Below are 9,531 nucleotides of genomic sequence, written 5' to 3'. Positions count from 1 at the left end.
TGGGATAACAGGATGGGGAGAAGGATCCGTAGTGACGGGGCAAAAGGTCTGGGGGTGCTCTGGAAGGGATGCAAACTGCAGCAATAAAGGCCACAAAGCAGCTGGACGAAAAGAGGCTGGAAGAGCCTACGAAGAAGGGGCGGGTGACTGGAGGTGCCCCCCATACAGGGTGTGGGGGCAGCTAAACGCCAAGGGAGGGACACAGGAATCGGGAAAGGGGTTGGAAGTGGGAGGGGGCGGGGAGACCAGAATCTGAAGATAGAAAATGGGGGCAGAAGAATCAGGAAGAGGCAGAATGTAAGAGCACTGAGGCGACAAGGACGGCCAGGTGTTAGGGGAAGACGTGAGGCGAAGGGGCAATCCCGGGACACCAGAGGGGCCCATGTGGGCGGGGGTGTGGAGACGCTCGGCCCGGCCCCCTTCCGCCGGGCAGCACCTCGGCTTCCCCGACGCTCTCTACGAGATTCTCGGAAGAGGGAGAGGCACGAGGGATCGTTACCCAGGCGGTCGCACAACCCCCGCCGCCTCCGCTCCCGCCACTACCGCCAGCTGAAGCGACACATGCAACTCCTCTTCCCCGCCAGGGCCGCCTGAAAGCCCGTCTGCCAGCCGCGGTCCCGCGAGACAATAAGCCTTTATCGCGAGATTCAGGCCGCCGCTGGGCGGCTGTCGCGAGACGCCTGGAGGCGGAGGCGGAGAGGAATTGGAGAGCATGCGCGTTTTGCTCGGGGGCGGGGCCAGGCCTCCAAGCGGCTGACAGCCAGTAGCGGTGCTCGCTACCCGCGGGAGAGAACTGGAGTAGGCGGTCCGCGAGCGGAAGCGAACGCTGATGGGAAAGCGGGGACGTGCGCCTAAGTCATCAGTGACTCCTTGTTAATGAGCTGGGGAATGTTATCCCCCGTCTGGGGTGCATCCTGGAGTCCTGACTAACCCCCCCAGCCTGTTGGATAAGTCACTCCTCCGCGGGGAAATGGCAGCTGGAAAAAGGCATTTCGTTTCAACACCTTTCCCTACATTGGCTGAATTTCTCTTGAAAGATAGTTATCAACATGATTTAGATCGTTCTCATCGCCCATAATCTCACCATCCTAACAACGATTTTCATCACCTTCCTCGTGTTTACCTATCTTTATATGTGCTGCAAGTTGGAATTAATCTCTCCCCTCTCAGGCTCTCTCCCAAGCAGCCGGAAACCTGGTAGACATAACCACACATGGGGCGTGTTTGCTTTGCTTCCATACAGTTGTCTCATTTGGGAAAATCCCTAACCGTACTTCACCTGAATCCCGTTTGTGAAACGGGAGTAATAATACTACGGTGCTTGTAGAGTCATGAGGGTTAGGAAAACGATGACCAAAAAGTGCTTTGTAGCTGGTGGAGGTTGCTTTTTTGTATTTTGTTCTGCCCTGTGCCTCATTCCCCTCCTTCCCCGGCCAACTTCATTTGCCACCACCACCCTTAAATTTTCTGCTTACAATTTACTTTGTGCACAAAGCCATCTGGCATAATCTTTTCCACCAGGCTGTGGTCTCCACTCTGACATCATTTCTAAATAAAGAAGAGGCCCCCGGCCCCTCCCACGGAAGAGTCGAGTCTACATAACTAGTGAAAGAAGATCTTGTTCCCAAACATGGGTGATTCCAATAGTAATAGCATTCGATTCCCATAATAACTTCCATTTACTGACACCCACCTTCTACTATGTGCCAACAACCTGCTCATTTGGGGATACAGAGTCCAGGTGGATTCATTTCACAAAATTTTCTTGATGTGGAGAACAAATGCTAAAGGAAATATAGATAAAATTAAAAATTAAAATATAGATAAAAATAAAATATAGATAAAATTAAATTTCCTTATAACCTGCAGCCCATTGACAAATATAATATTGACAAGAATAATTGTATAAGTATCGACAAGTATAATAAGGACGAGCAATTGAACTCCCTACTGTCTTAATGTTAAAACTTTGCTAGAGGCTAAAACCACCTTAGCTTGACAATAGATGGCCTCCAGGATCCTGGGAGTCTTCTTTAGCATATGAAAGTCCCTTTGGAAGCTTCCTTTTGTCTTTATCCCACCCCCACCCCCCCCAACTTCAAAGTATGTCATCAGTCACGCCTCACAGCCCCAGTGCAGTTCTTTCTGCCCACGGTGCTGTCCCTGTGCTTTAATAAAACCACTCTTTTGCACCAAAGATGTCACAAGAATTCTTAGCCGTGGGCTCTGAACCCCACCATTTCAAACCACCTCTCTGTTATGCACCAAGTACTGTGCTAGGAAGTGGGGGTACAGTGAACAAGGGACAAAGTCCCTACTCTTGCTAAATTTAGCAGTCTTAACAGTGTTAGCTGACTTAATCCTTACACAAACCCTGTGAGGTAGTATTACCTTTAATTTCCAGATGGTAAAATCGAAGCTCAAGCGTGGAAATAATTCAGTTCACATGTGTTTAAGATCACACAGCTAATGCAATCTTTCATTGATCTTAAGATGCACATTTTTTCACATTTTAATATCTCGTATTGATGAGGGAGCCAAAGGCAAACTGAGGACAAAGCACAAGCTAACACCTACCCCCAACCCCAGGTGGGACTTGTGTGACATTCCTCAGGCACTCCTGGCTGCCCAAGAACAAAGGAAAGGGAAAAACAAATAACTGATAGAGATCACAGTCATGGCAGGACATGAGTCGCCATCAGTTTACAAATGTCTTAGTAAATTACAGGAAAAGGCAATCTTTTTAAAAATGTTTTACATTATTTTTGAGAGAGAGAGAGAGAGATTGAGAGCGCGCACAAGTGGGGGAGGGGCAGAGAGAGAAAGAGACAATCCGAAGCAGGGCTCCAGGCTCTGAGCTGTCAGCACAGAGCCCAACGCGGGGCTCGAACCTCGCAAACTGTGAGTTCGCGACCTGAAGTGAACTTGGACGTTTAACCCACTGAACCACCCGGTTCCCCAGCAATCTTTTTTTGTTAATGTTTGTTTGTTTGTTTGTTTGTTTATAGCGGGGGTAGGGACAGAGAGAGAGAGAGAGAAATCCCAAGGAGACTCTGCACAGCCAGCACAGAGCCCAACACTGGGCTCAGTCCCTCAAAAACCCTGATATCATGACCTCAGCCAAAACCAAGAGGCCATCTATCACTGACACAGCTCCGGTCAATGAGATACAGCAGCTGGTAAGGGGGGGCATCCCTTCTGTCAGGAAACTCTGTGAAAGGTTTCTAAATGGACCGAAATATCGCATTCTCTTTGGTGTCATCACCATCTTTCACAATCTTTGAGCTATTTTACAATTTTGTAAGTTGTAGAAACTGATAGAAATACAGTTGGCTCTTGTCCATAGAAATGCAAATGAGTCGTGTCTGGCGGAGCTGCAGTGGATTATTTCTCTGTTGGCTAGTTTTCCATCTATTTGTAAAGTCACTGCTTCATTCCTGATTGCCGACGTGGGAATATTTTCAAGAATTCTCCTTTGAATTGGTTTAACATCTTATACTGATTTCCTTATTAGTTAACAAGTGAAATAAAATATTTGGCACATGTTTATTTTATGATTAAATGAGAGTCATGCTTTTATTCTTTTAGAAATTCATCATTTAATGCTTCTCAAGTAAAAAAGCAAGGCCTCATGTTTAAAGAAAGAAAACAAAGCCTTGACCTTCCTCTCTTCATTCAGACCATGAGAACATGAAACATGAGCCATCTTGCAACCATGAGGGTCTAGCTTGAGAACGAAGGTACTGTATCAAGAATTTGGGACTGGAAATAGATAAAAAGCCTATGTTCAGATAGCATTGTTGAGTCATGGTATCAGTCCTTGACTGCCTCCCTTCTGGGGCTTTCTACTGTGAAAACTCCCTGCTCCCCATCCCCCCCCCCCATCTGTTTAAACCAACGCAGTAGGGTTTTCTATTATATTGCAGAATGCATTCCTAAATTATACTATCAGAAACCCAGAAAATAAAGAAGGGAAAGAAGGGAAGGAATGAGGAAAGAAAGAAAGAAAGAAAGAAAGAAAGAAAGAAAGAAAGAAAGAAAGAAAAAGGAAGGAAGGAAGGAAGGAAGGAAGGAAGGAAGGAAGGAAGGAAGAAGGAAGAGGAAGGAAGGAAGGAAGAAAAAAGAAGAAAGAAAGAAGAAAGAAAAAGAAAGAAAGACCAGATACTTCCTTTAGCACAAGAGGGAAACCTGTGGTCAAGCAAGCATGACTGAAAAAAAAACAAAGCTGAGCCCTGACTGAAGGTCGATGGGGAAATAATATTGTTGCAAGACCAGTCATTCAGAGGAACCATGGACGGAGGGCATTCTGACACTCAACTTTCTGAGAACTCCTCTAGCAAAGAAAAGGAAAGAGTTTGCCCTGGGCTTCTTGAAGAAGGAGGGATTTCTTACCATATGTGACACCTTTTTAGGAGATCACCAATTTTCTCAAGAAGTCATGGGTTCTATTTTTCCCTTCTTGGGGCTAGCTTGGCCCTTAGCCAGACATTTACTACCACTTGGTTCCTTCTGGGCATTTTCCACCTCGGGTGGAGTGGATATTTGTTGATTGTCTTTCTAGCATCCACTCTCTGTAATAGACCCACCTTAGTTGGAAGGGTTTGTCTCTCCTGCATACTATACCCATGTGGTCCAATTAGACCTTCACAACCCCCCATCCAGAGACGGAGCATGTGACCCAGGTCTAAGGCAATCAGCACGTGGTATCCTGTTAGAAACGATGATTAAATAATTCAAAGGTGGACTGATTGGAGTGAATTCCAGCACCTTTTTGGAGGAAGCTTCTAGAAAAGAATCTCTCTCCTTCCCACTGGACCTGAGTCTCAGAAAATGCACAATAGAGTTACTGGGCAGCCATCTTGCCACCATGTGGCCTGAGAATTGAAGTCCATATGAAGGAGAGCAGAGCTGAGAGATGGAAAATGTTTGGCCCCTGATTCCGGTCACATTTGAGGTCAGCTCTAAACCTGGACCTGCCAGTTGTAAAAGCTAACAAATTCCCATTTCTGCTTGGGCCAGTTCGAATTGGAGTGTCACTTTCAAATTAGTTCTGATGAACACATAGGTTTGGGGCTAGGGCAGCCCTTACAGGGTTTATTAAGACTTGTTCTAGCCTAATGTTTCCCAACATTTTTTCCCGCTCTGACACACACAATAGATTTTATGCACTTGCAGAGCATATCTTGTTAAAAAAAAAAAAAAAAAAAAAAATCTACGTTTTGATGAAAGCCCTAAATAACTGCAAAGATGTAAAGCATTAAAATAATTTATAACTGGGTCACCTGGGTGGCTCAGTTGGTTGAGTATCTGACTCTCTTTTTTTTTTTTCTAAGTTTATTTATTTTTTAGAGAGAGAAAGAGAGAAAGAGAGAGATAGAGCTCATGCTTGGGGGAAGGTCAGAGAGAGAGGGAGACACAGAATCCGAAGCAGGCTCCAGGCTCTGAGCCGTCAGCACAGGGCCCAATACAGGGCTCCAACCCACGAACCATGAGATCGTGACCTGAGCTGAAGTTGGATGCTTCACCGACTGAGCCACCCAGGTGACCCTGAGTCTCTGACTCTTGAATGCTGTGCGCTGACAGCACGGAGCCTGCTGAAGATTCTCTCTCTCCCTCTCTCTCTGCCCTTCCCAGCTCCCGCTCACATGCATGTGCACTCTCTCTCTTTCTCTCAAAATAAATAAACATTATAATAATAATAAATAAAATAATTTATAACTTTCACGATTACTTACGATACATGCTATGAACTATGGCAGATTCAATGAGCTGTCACTTGATTTTTTTCTCTTCTACTCAAGAAGGTATTTTAGAGTTCTTAGAGCAAGGGCTGGCCCACAGAGAAACACTGTAGACTTAACCTTCAATCTGGCTCATTCATTTAGATAAATAAAGTTTCAAACTCTAATACTTTCACACCTGTTAGCAATAAATTAGCAGACACATGCCATACATACATCTGAATCCAACATCCCAGTAGATAGAGATGACCATGGATGAGAGCTGCTTAGTGAATCGGGCTTAGTTTATTCTCAAGCCATATGAGCTACCTTCAAAACTAATAAATTCTTCACCTGTTAGCCCCTATCTAAATTGAAAAAAATTCATTTTTTTCCTGAAAAGAGAGTTTTTGGGTTTTTTGTTTGTTTTTGTTTTGTTTTTAATTTTAATTTTTTTTAATTTTGTTTTAATATTTTTATTTATTTTTGAGACAGAGAGAGACAGAGCATGAGCAGGGGAGGGGCAGAGAGAGAGGGAGACACAGAATCCAAAGCAGGCTCCAGGCTCCGAGCTGTCAGCACAGAGCCTGACACAGGGCTTGAACTCATGAACCGTGAGATCATGCCTGAGCCAAAGTCGGACGCTCAACCGACTGAGCCACCCAGGTGCCCCTGTTTTTAATTTTAATTTTATTTTTTTAATTTACATCCAAATTAGTTAGCATATAGTGGCAACAATGATTTCAGGAGTAGATTCCTTAGTGTCCCTTACCCATTTGGCCCGTCCCCCCTCCCACACCCCCTCCAGTAACCCTCTGTTCTCCATATTTAAGAGTCTCTTCTGTTTTGTTCCCCTCCTGTTTTTGTATTATTTTGCTTCTCTTCGCTTGTGTTCATCTGTTCTGTGTCTTAAAAGTCCTCCTATGAGTGAAGTCATATGGAAAAGAGAGTTTTTGTCATCTTTCTCTCCTTAAAAGATGGATATCTTTCCTGAATTGTTCTCTCAGAAGAAATAGGGGTGCCTGGGTGGCTCAGTCAGTTAAGCATCTGACTTTGGCTCAGGTCATGATCTTGCAACTTGTGAGTTTGAGCCCTGTGTCAGGCTCTGTGCTGACTGACAGCTCAGAGCCTGGAGCCTGCTTCAGATTCTGTGTGTCTCTCTCTGCCCCTCCCCTGCTCGTGCTGTGTCTCTTTCTCCCTCTCTCTATCTCTCTCTCAAAAATAAATATTCAAAATTTGTTTTTAAAAAAGAGAGAAAAAAAGAAAAAGAAGATTGTCTCTCGGGGCTCCTGGGTGGCTCAGTCGGGTTAACTGTCCAGCTCGTGGGTTCAGCTCAGGTCATGATCTCACAGTTCAGGAGTCAAGCCCCATGTAGCACTCTGCATTGACAATGCGGAGCCCGCTTGAAACTATCTGTCTCTACTCTGGCCCTGCTCACTCTCTCCCTCTCTTAAAATAAACAAACTTTTAAAAATTGAAAAAAAAAAAAAAAGAACTATTCTCTCAAGAGCAGTATGATGCCTTTCTCTTGGATCTTTGAGGCACAAACTGGTTCAGAATCCAGGAATGGATTCCAATTTCAGGCATGGCTGGATCCTAGAGATAAAAGAACATATTCACGAATCTCTCTTCTCTCAGAGAACAATAAAAGCAAATGTGTAAACTGCCTATGCCTGGTAGTTCTGGGTAAATGTGTGCGGGAGTTACTTTGTACTAGGCTTGCAGCTTTTCTGTAACTTTGAAATTATTTCAAATTTAAAAAGTTTTTAAAAATGAAACTGTCTCTTTTCATCTCTTGGCTCCTTCCCTATGCTTTCTTCATGTTCCCTAAATACTTAGGTTCCTTTCTACTCGTTTATCAATCCCCGAACAGAGATCATCTTTTCCAATAGTTCTAGCAAACAACTCAAGTTAGTATCCGCCAGAGACTGAATGCTTGTGTCCTCCGAAAATTCAAATTCGTATGTTGAAATCCTAGCCCCAGTGTGATGGTAATAGGAGGGCAGGACCTTTGGGGAGGTGATTAGGTCATGAGGGCTGGGAGCCTTTATGATGAGATTAGTGCTTTTGTCAAAGAGACCCCAGAGAGTTGCCCTTCTCCCTTCTGCCCTGTGAGGACAGAGAGGGAAGACAGCCATCAGTGAACCAGGAAGCAGACCCTCCCCCCGAAAGTGACTCCTCCTGGCACACTGATCTTGGACTTCCCAGCCTCCAGAGCTGTGAGAAATAAATTTCTGTTGTTTATAAACCACAGTCTATGGTATTTTGCTACAACAACCCGAAAGGACTAAGACAGTGAAACATTAGCCTTTCAAGTCCTGTGCCCACCGGGATGAAATGATCTGATTCGCCAGGCCAGGGCACATGCCCATTCCTTGAGCCAAGGATGGAACCAAACAAAATATCCTCCAGAACCTCACCAGAAATGGTCAAATCTCAGGGGATGGATGGGTCACCAAAGGAAACGAGGATAATAATGCCAAAAGAGAGCATATACTGGGAAGACAAAAGCAGCATACAAGAACCCCGTCATATGAGGTCTTGATCCCAGAAGCCCTGCTCAAAGGGAGAAGGGACAGGGGACTGGGATAATAGGCAAGGAGGAGACATGACAAGAGGTTAAGAAGACCAACCTGTCCTGCTTCTCCAAAAAGCAGACGTTTCATAAGCTCATTTGTTCGTCTTGCAAAGCAGGGCTGATAAGAACACGACCAGTTCTGCCACAAGAGACCCATAAATATTCAACGTAGAGGAAGGCTAGTTTACAAAGATGGATACACTTTTAAATCACCACGGGCGGCACTTTCAACTTGTGGTGAAACCCGTCTTTGCTTAGTCTAACCAGAGACGCCCCCTCCCTCGTGTAAGGGCCCAAATCTCCCTGACTTGCTTGAGAGTTGTGTTACAATACAGGTACACATATCTCTCTTGATTTAAAAATACTACAGAATATTTGAATAATACAGAAGTACGTACAGTGGAAAATGAAAGTTCCCCCTCTCCGGGGTGCTATAACAGTTTGGTGCATAAAATAATATAATAAGGGGTGCCTGGGTGACTCAGTCAATTAAGCATCTGACTCTCAGTTTCAGCTCAGGTCATGATCTCACGGTTTCGTGAGTTCAAGCCCCGCATTGGGCTCTGCGCTGGCAATGTGGAGCCTGCTCGGGATTCTCTCTCTCTCTCCTCTCTCTCTCTTGCCCCACCCCTACTCACTCTGTATCTGTCTCTCTCAAAATAAATGAATTAATTAAAAAAATTTTTTTCAGTTAACAAAAATACCAGGAATATTAGCTAAACTATAAATAGCATACACACTGTGTTGTTCACTGTTTTAAGCGCTTTACATAAATTAACTCATTTTGCCTTCATATTAGAACAATGGGGGGGTCTAGGTGGCTCAGTTGGTTGAGTGTCTGACATTTATTTATTTATTTGTTTATTTAGAGACAGACAGACAGAGCACGAGTAGGGGAGGGGCAGAGAGAAAGGGAGACACAGAATCCGAAGCAAGTTCCAGGATTCGAGCTGTCAACTCAGAGCCCTCCGCAGGGCTTGAACTCACAAACTGTGAGATCATGACCTGAGCTGAACTCAGACTCTTAACCTACTGAGCCGCCTAGGCGCCCCGAGGGTCTGACTCTTGATTTCATCCCAGGTCATAATCCCATGATGGTGGTGGTATCAGCTCCACAGGAAGCATGGAGCCAGTTTAAGATTTTCTATCTCTCAGGGCACCTGAGTGGCTCAGTTGGTTGCAAGTCACACTTTTGTTCATGTCATGATCTCATGACTCATGGGTTCAAGCTCC

This window comes from Lynx canadensis, chromosome D3, assembly GCF_007474595.2.
Source record: "Lynx canadensis isolate LIC74 chromosome D3, mLynCan4.pri.v2, whole genome shotgun sequence".
NCBI lineage: Eukaryota > Metazoa > Chordata > Mammalia > Carnivora > Felidae > Lynx > Lynx canadensis.
The sequence above is the reverse complement of the archived record's forward strand: the minus strand, read 5'-3'. Positions refer to the sequence as shown.